The 12,598-nt window shown below is 43.3% G+C and overlaps 1 protein-coding gene across 2 annotated transcripts in view; it reads right to left on the bottom strand.

The window, feature by feature from the left end:
- Positions 1 to 8,781, bottom strand: part of LOC120812436 (protein FAM107B-like) — a 45,673-nt gene extending 36,892 nt beyond the window's left edge. Inside the window, exon 1 of one of the 2 annotated variants that reach the window (XM_040168372.2) lies at positions 8,593 to 8,781. The gene's annotated coding sequence lies outside the window, so the exon portion shown is untranslated. Of the gene's footprint in view, positions 1 to 8,587 lie in introns of both variants that reach the window. The other variant, XM_078097715.1, reaches the window with a different exon arrangement.
- Between the last annotated feature and the right edge of the window lie 3,817 nt (positions 8,782 to 12,598).

Genomic DNA, 12,598 nt, shown 5'->3' with positions numbered 1-12,598 from the left:
AGGGTCTCTGCAATGATTTAAAGACACCACAGGAGGGCGACACTCATGCATTCCAGAGGGGGGCTCTATAGGTTTAAGAGAGTATATAAAAGAACATCTTACACTACTCAGATAAAAACGTTCCAACACCTTAAGACGAATAGACAACTTAAAATGCTCCAATGTGGGTCGGATAGTGGACGGCATTCAATGCATCACAATCTGTCCTTTCACACACGTCTTGCTATGTGTGGGCTTCAGATCGGTACAACAGTGATGTGGCGACCAGCCACTCCAACAAATACCACAGATTTTATGCATCAATATCTGGAATGTTGCACATTGTATTCTGTGGAAGCAAACCTCCCAGCACGTCAGCGTGTGGATATGGTTACACAGCTTTCGGGGCAAAACTTCAAGGAATCCCATTAAAACTGTTTGTTTATTGGTTGTGGAAACATACCCTTAGAGCAGCAGACACACCCACACATGTAACGGTGTTCTGAACGTCCAGGATGCAAAGCATTCCAGGATGAAATGAGACGAAAGTTGGTAAAAACATTGAAAAGAAAGTGGGTCAGATGCGTCGATGGACACTTAACTTGTCAATCAAAGATGCATCTAGTAGTAAAAGAAACAAAGAGAGAAGGAGATGGTGTTGAAGACTTTACGCTCTCCCCCTTATCCTCATGACTGACCTCACATGCTGTGAAAGGATGTTTATAATCTTGCAGTTTAAAGAAATATCAAAATCCACCAAAACATTTTGAATAATATACCACTCACAGTAACACACACAACAACAAAAAACAAAAACAAAAAAAAGCTGCCAAAATATATTATATATATTTAAAAAAAGTAGATGGACAAATGTGGTTGGCAAACATGTCTGCAGTGGTGTGTGTGTGTGAGAGAGAGTGAGAGGAACCCACAGTGGCAGGTTGCATCACAGCTGATCAAATTACTTATAGTTGAGAAATAAGAGTGACCACGTTGGACAACCAACACACATTCATGACACCGACCGATTTCTCAATTTCCCCCTCAACTGTCATCTTCTCCAAGTCGCCATGGAGACCGGCCATCCGCCCTGACACAGCATTCAGGGACAGGAAGAAGCTGCTGCCAGCTAACACAGAGAGCCCAAAAAAGAAGTAATAGTACAAATAATGGACCAAATTGCTATGTGTCATGTGAAAGGTGTTGCTTGTAGTGGCAAGTCCAAAGTGAATTACCACCCGACTACGCAGACCCCCTCAGCTCTGTGTTGTCTACAGGGCCGTGGCACAGAGCAAACGACTCCCTCTGTGCCACTTGGTTTACAAGACAAGCTGCAAAACACAGAAGAACATCTACAGGCTAACGAGCTCGACATGCACGCTTGAAAAGACCTCTCCTTCATCTGACCCAACTGTGAAGAGCACAGGACGTGTGTGTGTGGGGGGGGGTTTAGAGAACCCAGGTCATGTGACTCAACAGCAACCATATTTTTTTGCCGCAGACCCCTTTGAGAGAAAATAAGGCAAGGAGAGCAGCTGGTGGCCTGCTTCACCATCTGACTCTTCCTCCCCCTCCCCCCCCCGCCATCCTCCGTCCTCCTGCAGGATACGGGCACAGACCATCCAGAGCTCTGCACGGGGCGGGACGTTCGCCGTCATTGGTCGTGAACACACGGCCGGCGACATCCACTCCGTCATCGGGGTTTGTTCTCCACTGTGGTGCACAGAAGGTGCTCAGTCTTATGAAGAACGACGCGTCAGCATTTCACTATCCAAATCGATATATGTATGCTGTTCATGGACACTAGCATTAAGAAAAGGACTTCATTATTTAAATGAGGAAGACATTTCTGCCTGGAATCTCAGTGAGCACATGTTGCAAACTAAACTAGACTTTCGCTAGTTGCGGTTTTGGAGCACGGACACGCTAGCAGAAACTCCCCAAAGAGGCATAAATTCCCCATATTCTGACATACATAACAAAACAATGAGCTCTGCTAGCTTTGAGTCACAGTCCATTTCTAAAGAAATGTCTTAACATTGTCTTAAAACCTCAAACCCCATATGCGCTCTTGTCCCACATCGCTCCTCTAGCTGCTCTCTGTGGATCTTGTTTTTTGTGGCAAGATCCAGTCTATTCCACTCACAGATGGGAGGTCCACCCCTCGGGGGAAATTGCGTCATCAATACCCCTTAAGCATCCCCCACACCCAGTTCTTTCTCCCTCACACACCCACCCCCCTCCCTCCCTCCCTCCCCGTCACTGCGTGTTACAAGCTGGACAGATCTGAACAGTCTCCTAGCGCGCCTCTAAATGAAGCGGCCATTCAGCCATAACTAGTGGACGCCCTAATTAAAACACACACAAGCTTTTAACTGACAGCTGTGGGGCAATTGGGGGAGGGCGAGGTGTGTGTGTGCGCATGAGAGAAAGTGACAGAGGAGGCGAAGGAGAGTTGGGGGGGGCCCAGCAGCGACAATGAGCTCATTTCCCGGATGGCCGTCCGCATGTACGTGGTCATTTTGTGAGCCTCCACTGGTGACAACGACATGAATCACGGTGGACAGCGCGGTGATGTACAGACGCACGGAAGAGAACTTAATCAAAGGGCAGAACCACCGTCTTTGTCATTCAGACACAACCGAAGCCAGTATAAAAAAATGTGTGCGCAAGCAATAACTAACCTGCAGCAGTACTACAGAAAGAAGCAGCCAATCAGCCTGGACACAAAGCGGTCACTATAGTTCAAATGTATACTTACACACAGAACACAATAGAGTGACTAGACTTCATTGTGTGGCATTTAGTCAAATAACTAAGAATTTAACATTCTCAGTATTCGGGTAAAGAGGACTTAATTATGAGACGCTGTGGAGGACACAGCGAAGAGGGAAATGGTTCCTCAATGTACACTCCGGAGTTTGGGGGGGGGGGGGGGGGGGGGGGTTGAAATCTGTTTCGTATTTCCTGCCTTCTGAGCGAGAGGAGAAGAGGAGCTGGGGAGTTCTGGGGCCTCATCTTTCACCGACCGCTGAAAGCACCAACAATGTGATGATGTCACAGGGGCGGTGCGGGACTGTGGGAATCTACAATCAGGGTTCATGCGTGCTGCATGGGGTCCATAAACAAACAGCCCAAAAAAAGAAAAACACGTGTGAGGGAGGTGTAAGCGGTGTGTGTGTGTGTGTTTAAAAACCAGATGTCATTGTGGGAGCATTGTTGCTCTGTATGATGTCATAATGAAAAGTAAACACCCAAACTCATTACTGCGCCTTGATGCCAGGAGTAATATATATATATATATATATTTTTTTAAAACATCTGAATTGACGCGGCTCTTTTCTTTATCTCTCTGGCTGCCCAATGATTGGGGTGAAAACATTTTCTCCCTTCACAGGGAGTAAATATCAATAACCAGCAGATCTTGATGGATTAGTTAATTACAGACATATTGGTGTTAACGTGTATACACACAGCATAAACAGCTTTGATATTTCTTGTGGTATTTGGGAAGCAGCAGTTCTCTTCAGAAACAAATCCAGTCAATCCGAATAAAATATGTTTATTGTTAATTATACATGTTGGTTAAAACAACCCTTTAATTATTTTTTTTAAACAGATGTCTTCATTTGGAATAATGAAATAGAGGAACCGTTGCAAGACAACTTCTCATATGCTGTGCAGAAACATGTGTCATAACCCCTACAGACGGAAACACACCGGGACATCTGGCCCTATGAAAAGCCACACTCACCTGCACTGAAATACTGCGTGAAAACCACTTTCTTTCATAAACGTGTGTCATGGAGCAGGTCTTTGATTTGGGGGGAGCGGACCACCTCCACTATAAAAACACTGGGAAGACCCTCTCATACGCTTTAGAGAAGTTCTAAACTTTCCAATTGTACACCTTTTTGGGAGCTTTTTTTAACAGCGATACAGCAACACTGAACACTGCCGTTTTTCTTTTGTTAGATTGAATGACAGTTTCACTGCTTCCATATCTGGCCTTTGAGAATCGATCACAACAGCAGCTGCACACGTGTCGGTTGACATAACCCAACGTCTTTGGATGAAGATTAAACATTTTGCTTTTCAAACCGGAAAGAAGATAATCCCAAATTGAACAGGTTGTACTGTGATGTCCCCCTTTTGACTTAAAACATGCAAGTGTTGACAACTCATACACCCCACTGACTGAAGGTATTTACCGCGGTGGCTCATGCGCCGTCCTGTCGCCACGCATTGTGAGCCACAGGCTGGGGCAGATTACACAGTGAATGGGCTGCATTGAAAAAAAAAAAGACACAGACACCACTTTTGAGTCACGCAGCGGGAATGTGATGAAAGTGCACACACACGCACACACACATATATACACACATATATATTCCTCCACTAACACTGAGTGAGAATGATTTGCATTTCTCCTTAAAAATAGGTTAAAAATCAAAGCGCTTACGCCAACCAAATTCTGAACACATGTGCTGACAATCTGAGGCGCCACAGATTGGTGTCGCACCTCTCAGTCAAATACAAAAGGCTGTTCTATACTCTCTCACAGCTGACACAGACACATGGTGCTGTATTTATATGTATAGGCCCTTTGAGAACAGCTGGGCTGACGCAGTTTCGCTACGAAGACACGCCCAACGAGACGGAGCACACGCGTGTTGCAAGTGGCTCGTCCTCACTGAGATGTAAACATGTGCCCAATGCTCACACATGCCAAGCCCTTTAAAATGAAGTTCCGATTATTGCCTCCATGGTGGGGTAAAAGCCATACAGTTAAAAGAGCCACAGCGGTTCGGTCTTGCTCAGCAGCGTGAAGTGGCATTCGCTCATGAAGGAGGAGGAGTCTTTTTTACGGCTCTGCTGTCTGCTACAGTTACACATTCAAAGCTTTGTGCTTTACTGCTGCTTTTCCCTTCTGGAGCACCGTCACTATGGAATGCCATTTTAGTCAAAATTAAATAAATGAATAAATACGTAAATACATGAAATATGCATTTGAAATACATCATGAAATAAATAAATGAGGCAATAATACATACAATACATAAATATTAAATACCTTTAATTATTTCATGGTACTTTTATTTCATAATGCAATAAATATATAAATATTAAATACATTTAATTATTTCATGGTACTTTTATTTCATAATGGCACTTTTCATTTCATGGTACTTTTATTTCATAATGCCACTTTTCATTTCATGGTACTTTTATTTCATAAAGCCACTTTTCATTTCCAGAGTCTTTTATTTCATAAGGCCGTTTTTCATTTCCAGAGACTTATTTCATAATGCCGTTTTACATTTCACGTTCTTATATGCAAATCAGGGGGCGTGGCTACATCTAACATTCAGAACAGACAACAGAGCCGTTTGCAAAAGAAGGCTGGCAGTTTGTTCTCTCTCGGTGGAAGACTACCTTCTTGCAAAGAGTCTTTTCCCCTGTAAAGCGCCATGTAAGCGTAGCGTTTCACAGGGTCTCTGCACCAAGACGGAGGTGCTTCTGGTTTTAGTAAACACAGCTGCACTCCGTCCACTACAAGTCTGCATGGGGGAAAAAGTTAGTTTATGTTGACTCAAATTTTCTCTCTTCATATACCTTTTTTTTCTCACGGCTCTGGCATGTTTCTGAGGCTTTTCACACAGTTGTGTCGATGAACTCGTTTTAGTTCATGGTTCTCAAAGGGTTTGCGCGTGTTGCAGAGCAATTCACCGCCAGAACAATAGGTGGAGGAACGTTTTTGTTTTTTGTTGAAGACGACCTAGAGAATGACGTCTTTGTGTGTGTGGAAGTCGTTGGTTTGTTTATTTACCCGGTCTTGTTGTCCACATACACCTTGAAGGACCCAAAGTCCTCCACAACTTTGTTCAACCCCTCGACCGCCAATCCGACTTTTGCGGAGATCCGTATAGTCCGCCAATGACTGCTTGTGTGGTTAAGTGGTCATATTTCCGGATTTCTTTCGACAAAATCTCTTCAATCAGATTCATTCTCTCTTCAAAAATCTTCTTTTAAAAAATGGCGGTATTATGCTATGAAACCGGAAATGTGAGACTCTGTAAAGGATGTAGTCAGCAGACCAAACATAGCCTTGCAGGCTGCGTGAGGCTTGCGTAGCTTTTGACGCTAGAGAAATTGGTAAAAAAAAGCACAAAAACGCATAACCATGAACCAGGCTTTACTCCAACAAAACAAATACAGCAGTGTTCAGTTTTGTCTGTACAAAAACGACAACATGCAAGTAAATTTGCCTCACAAAAAGGTTTGAGTGTAGAGTTTATAACTAAAACCAGAAAATATCTAGCTAAAGAATATGTCGAGTTGACCCAGGGTTTCCCTCAGCTGGGTCACCTCCCTGAGACAAAGACTGCCATTACGAGCATGGGAATTACTAATCCATGGTCACATAAATTCACTTCAGAACAAACCACAGATCCATCAATGATATTGGTGCTTGTTTTAATAATCTTTTAGATTTGGTTGTTTTTGTTAAGAGACTTGATCATTGGAATCATATTACATATGATGCAATGTAAATCCAAGTGATGCAACCACAGACAAAGGATCTGTTTTTAAATTGTGCTTTTGTTGACATGGTTTTATATCATGATGTCACGATTCAGGGAATTGACTTTCTTTCTCGATACATGATCCCGCTGTATTACAACACAAATGGTAATGTACGTCAGAAGAACGGCGCCAAGTCCCCGTCACAGCCTGATAATCCGCATGTGTGCAGGTTTTTGGAACCACATGATTGCCTACTATCCCAGCTAAAAATATGCATATACACACTGAGCATTTTGGGTCTTGTGAAGCATAGGACATAGAGCCAGATAAAACAAAGACTCTTGTGTGTGTGTGTGTGTGTGTGTGTGTGTGTGTGTGTGTGTGTGATGATCAGCCTCCTGCCCCGTGTGTCTGTGGATTGTCTGGTTGCTCAAGGTAACACTTGTTATTGGGGTTTTCTGTACCAGCGTGTAAACAAAGGAGAACCTCCTAATAAGAAGGAGCAGCAGGACTGTAGGAGATAACACTGTCAACATGCATGTGGCAGCCATTTAACCCTCCCGGGCGCGCACGCGCGCACACACACACACACACACACACACACACACGCGCGCGCGCGCGCGCGCGCACACACACACACACACACACACACACACACACACACGCGCACACACACACATTCCTGACCTAAATACCTTGCTTTTCTTGAGGTCAGCTCCAGGCCTTAACATGGACTCAGACTCTTCAAATGATACATCTGAGAAATTGCACCAGAACCACATATGGACTCGTGCTATTATTGGATGGAAACTCAGACATTTCATTAACATTTTTTTTTAAAGGCCTTTGAGTGTGATCATAATTCAGAGAGCCTTCCAGTTGCAACACCCACAAAAGCACAAACACACCCACACGCGCGGTGACAGCATCAGCCTTTTCAGGAGGGAGAAGAAGACAGCGGGAGAGAGAAACACGAGATTTGGAGGGACGGTGGGTGGGGGGGTTCAAATATCAGAGAACAGATGTAAATGGTTTAACCGAAGCTCTGTTCTAAACGACTCACACGTGTGCGAGACACCTTCCCCTCCCTGCACACCCTCGACGCCTAGAACACACTCATTCATGCCACCTTCTCCCCTCACTGCAGCCACGTGACAAACCACAGTTGAACTACCACAGTCAGAAATGTGACACACGCAAACACACACACATACACAGACACACACACAGCTCGTGACATGCCAGGTGGGGTTTGAGGCTGGTGACAGCAGTGGCCAGTGTGTCAGCTCTGACTGAGGCCATGTGCTTCAACACACACACACACACACACACACACACACACACACACACACACACACACACACACACACAAGCCAGCAGTCATACAAGTCCTACTCACACACACGAGGGCCTCAGATACAAGTCATCCATACAATATGGTTTGCACAATACGTTGTCTTGGAAGTTAAACTTAAGTTTACCCTATTTTCTATTAACTGTGGCAGAACATAAGACAATAGCACAGTTGTACAGCTCGTAAAGCACTCTGATGTTGGGATGGATGAATATTGTATAAAAACAAGAGCGTGGTTTCATACTTTTACACAATTTTTTTTGCAGATGCTGCCAACTGTATTAACACGCGTGAACACAACATGCACCATAAACACCGGTATCATTCCCTCCGAACCCCAGTAACAGTACACACTGATTTGTTTCTTGTCCGAGCGTACGGGAGCATTGAGTGACATGAATAGTGTCCTTCCAAGTGTGTCCACGCTGAACAACAGCCTCAACGTGTTGTTTCCTCACCGTCAGTTTGTATCTTTTTTTTGTTGCAATCTCACCTCTCTCTCTCTCTCTCTCTCTCTCTCTCTCTCTCTCTCTCTCTCTCTCTCTCTCTCTCCTCTGTCTTTTCTTTTCGTCGTCACTTTTTCAGTTTAAAACAACTAAAAGCTGCTGCTTTTGCCGACACGAGAAGAAAACAGTTGAAACGTGCTGCTTTTGTTAGTGGTGGAGGAAAAAACACACACACATACACACGCGCGCGCGCGCGCGCTCCAGACACACACGTACACACCTTACCTCAAAGTCGACCTCGACCCGACTTCTCCAACTCGAGTTGTTTAATATTTAAAATGGCAAAGTGGTTCCGGCTTCATCGGCGGGTCTCGGGGTCACTTCACGGCTCGAGGTGTGTCCGCCAGACTCTGGTTTGGTGAACTAACTGTAGTGCGCGCACGCACACGCTCACTCAGTCAGGACCCATAGAAAATGTAAATTTAACATGGGTGGGAGGGATGGAGTGACGTCACGTGAAGGCTCCTCCTCCTCCTTCTTCTTCTGCCTTCATTTGCTGAAAACACGAGCGGGGACTCCTCGAGTGAAGGGCGGGGTGTGGATAGAGAGGCATCCTCCCCCCTCCCCCCCCCCCCCACACACACAAATAAACATGTCGAGGGTGTTTGTGCATGGCTGAAAAACGCCTGTAAAAGTGAGTGATTTTTTTATTTCGCCTGATCCCAACATCCCAACTCATATATTCCTAAATGTTGTTGTGATATTTTAATTTATTTGAACACTGGAATATGATGAATATGGTTTGCTGGAGTTTTAACCTATAGGTTTAACTACACAGCTATGGCTGTGGCCCTTTAACATACTTTACCCCGTTACCTTCCAGTAAGCAGCACCATGAATGATTTGGATTTTAAGGCAATTGAATTCACTTTCATTGCGCTCATCATGATTGATGAGCGCAATGATGTCATGATTGACACACTGAAAATCCCCCACCAATAGATCCTGCAAGACTAGTCGGTAAATCAGAGGTAAAAGCAGCATTGCTTTTTACTTTTATTCATGATGGTGGTCCCAAAACTAGCGCTGCTCTGTGTCTGCTGTCTGGCCTTTGTGATTACTTGTGACTAGTGTCCTTCAAAAATTATTTCTCTAACAATACAAGAACAGTTTGCAGACCACCCTTAAGAGAATATCATTAATTCATCCCTTTGATCACAACACTTCACCTCTATTATCTGCTATTTTCCCAGACTGAACATCCCGGGCATTCTTTGAGATGACGAGTAATCTGCTTATTGTTGACGGATCAGTGCATCTCCTAATCCACCACCCTTCTGTTAAATCGGCTCACCAAAACTTTATAGTTTCACGGTGTCTCCTCAGATGCTGTGCCTATTTCAGGCAGCACACGTCTTTCTTCTCTACATCTCTTTGGGTTCAATCCACGTTGTATGAAGTTAAGGACCTAAGTTGCCAACATATTACCAGAGCAGGCTTACTGGAATATTACCATGCAGGCTTACTGGAAAGGACACACAAAAGAAAAGGACCGCAGGATGAGCTTTAATTCACAAACACGTGGGAGTTGGGGGTAACATCTGTATGGATTTCTCATAATTTAGGAGTGTAATGACTAAGAGCTAACTTCAGAGCTTCCACCATGCAGGAAACAAATGTGCATGCAGTGCACATACAAGTACGAGAAACCCAAAAGTCAGAGTAAAGTCATACTTACCCTGCTCTGTCGATTTGCATAAATTCCAAAAGTAGTATGTAAATACAGCAATTGAGTCATCTAACATCTGCCAAGTGTTTTACAAACTGTGAAACCACATTTGAACGGAAAAAAGAACATACATTAATATACTGATGTAACCGCGTCCTGACAGATTTATTTTTGACTGTCTAACCTTAAAAAAAGACTTAAAGACATATTTTAAACAGACAACCTTCACCATGACAGGGAGAAAGCACTTCCTAACTGCTATGGCAACAGGCCTGTTTGTGCAGCGACCTCAGTGGTTTCCGTTTAAGTTTCGTACTTGTGACCTAGTTGTGAATGAGTGTGGGTTTACACTAGCAGTTCACCCACAAAATGGTTCATGGTTGAATTTGAGACATTTGTTGAAATCGTCAGCCCTTCTTTTTTTAACATAAAGTCAACATTTTCTTTCTTTTTCTCAATCGTCCCAAACACATTTAATGCTTTCTTTCCACTGTGTTTTCTCCATCATGACTGATCACAACCTCACCGCGAGAAACCACGAGATAAAACTTGCGATAAGATTCTGGAACTATAACGTTTGTTTTGGACAAAATTGCCATTAGGTAACTGTAAGAAATATTGTGAGATATGTGTGCACATAACAAAGAGGATGTTTGCTCTTGTTTCTGTTATAAAGCAGAAGGATTTTTTAAAATAATCCTACTGTCAGCCTGTCTCTCTCCGAGATGGGTTTACCAGCTGGGGGAACGTGATGCATTCCCTTTTTCCTACGTGTTCCTCTTTTCACTTTTGAGTGTTCAGCCAAAGTTCAGCTAATTCAATCACTACTGGATGACTCACACCCCAGTGTCCCTTTCTGCCCAGATGCAGACACACACACACGCACACAAACAAAACACAAAACACCCCGACGCCTGGCTGGATGAGGTTCGTGGAGTCAGTGCTGCGTCAGCCTCTCAAGGCGAATAGTCTCTTGTTCCTTAGCTTCATAACCTTCTCTTTCTGTTTTTCTAATCAGCTGATGCTATTTTATTCTTTGTCATTTAGTTTTTCTTTGCAGTTCTCACTTCCTGATGTCTCTTTTAATACCAACCCAGACATTTCTCTGATTATGACTATCTGTGCTAGCAGAGAGAAAGACATAAATCCTACCCTAGAGCCATAATGTGACTAATAAATCTGATTTTCATTTAACATGATCACTTTTTCAGGGCCTGTGTAATCAAAAATATAATTTGGCAGGTTGTAGCTTTACTTTACAGTTACAGTTTTATTTTCCTCTTATCTGTTTGTGAGGCCAATTTCACAAAGAATTCCCATCTATTCAAAAGACTTATGATTCACTTCAGAGTAACTGATAAAAAGACAGACTGCCATTTCCTGCCTTTATACTTTATCCATACTGTACCTGTGAGTGTTTGAATGTCATGCAAGAGAGGGCATACAAAAAGATTGAGTTACAATCATTTTATTGCAGTCCTCATGTGTTGTTGCAGAGGCTGTTATTACTGGTCAAGCCACCCAGATTTATTAAGCTTTACTGTACAGAGCCTCTCCCCTCACTCTGATGACTGCCAGCAGGAACCAGAGCAGATGGCTCCGTTACAGTACAGTGAGGCTGAAATGTCCACAGAGTTGGACAAAAGTGGCCAAAACTTGCCATGTCATATAAAGTTTATACGTTTTTTTTTTTTTTTAAACCACACATATGTTCAAACAATTAGGAACACTGCATTCATGAATACACAAATTGAATAATTTATGACTCCCAGTACCATTTCTAAATAAAGACATATATGCTTTTATTACCAAGAACGCGCGCACACTGTGCAAACAAACTCAAAACCTTCCTCCTAGCATGGACATGTTGGTTACTTTATTTATTTGTTCGCTTTTAGATTTTTTTATCTAATTCAGCTGTTAATCATAAACTATATGGAAACAAATGAGACACAAATAATAAAGTTTTAATGTAAGAGTTGAGCAGGCCTGGGTGAGCGCCTGTAGGAGACACACAGCCATGTATTCCTCTCTGTGTCTGTGCCTGTGGAAAACAAGGTCAGTGTGACAATTGTGTGCGTGTGTGTGTGTCAGAGAGAGAGAGACAGAGGAGGTTCTGTACTTACATTACCCCCTGGTGCATCATAATCTTTCCCAAAAGCGGCATGCATTGTTAAAATATTTGTCACTGGAATAAAAAGACCTCAGTTGTGCCCTTTGTGTGGATATTACAACTCTTAGAGGACCTCCTGGAGCAGATGTTCTCATGTTTCTTCTTTTAGTGTGCGTGAGTGTGCTTGATGCATAGTTAGTCCTTTAAAAGCACCTAAACCGCCATACTGGGTTAGTAAAGCATTAATATCAGCGCTTGGTTAACTAAATCTGCCTGTTGATCCGCCGTACAGCAGAGGAGTTCCGTCTTTCACCTTAAATTCCATGTCCCTATACCTTAAAGTTATAGATACATGTTCTCTTATGATGGACTTCATTATTTGGTAGATGTTTATATCTACCATCCCTGCCCTTTAAAATCTGTTCCTTGTAACCAGTGCTGTAGTGGTA

Source organism: Gasterosteus aculeatus, chromosome Y (genome assembly GCF_964276395.1).
Source record: "Gasterosteus aculeatus chromosome Y, fGasAcu3.hap1.1, whole genome shotgun sequence".
Taxonomy (NCBI): domain Eukaryota; kingdom Metazoa; phylum Chordata; class Actinopteri; order Perciformes; family Gasterosteidae; genus Gasterosteus; species Gasterosteus aculeatus.
The sequence above is the reverse complement of the archived record's forward strand: the minus strand, read 5'-3'. Positions and strand labels throughout refer to the sequence as shown.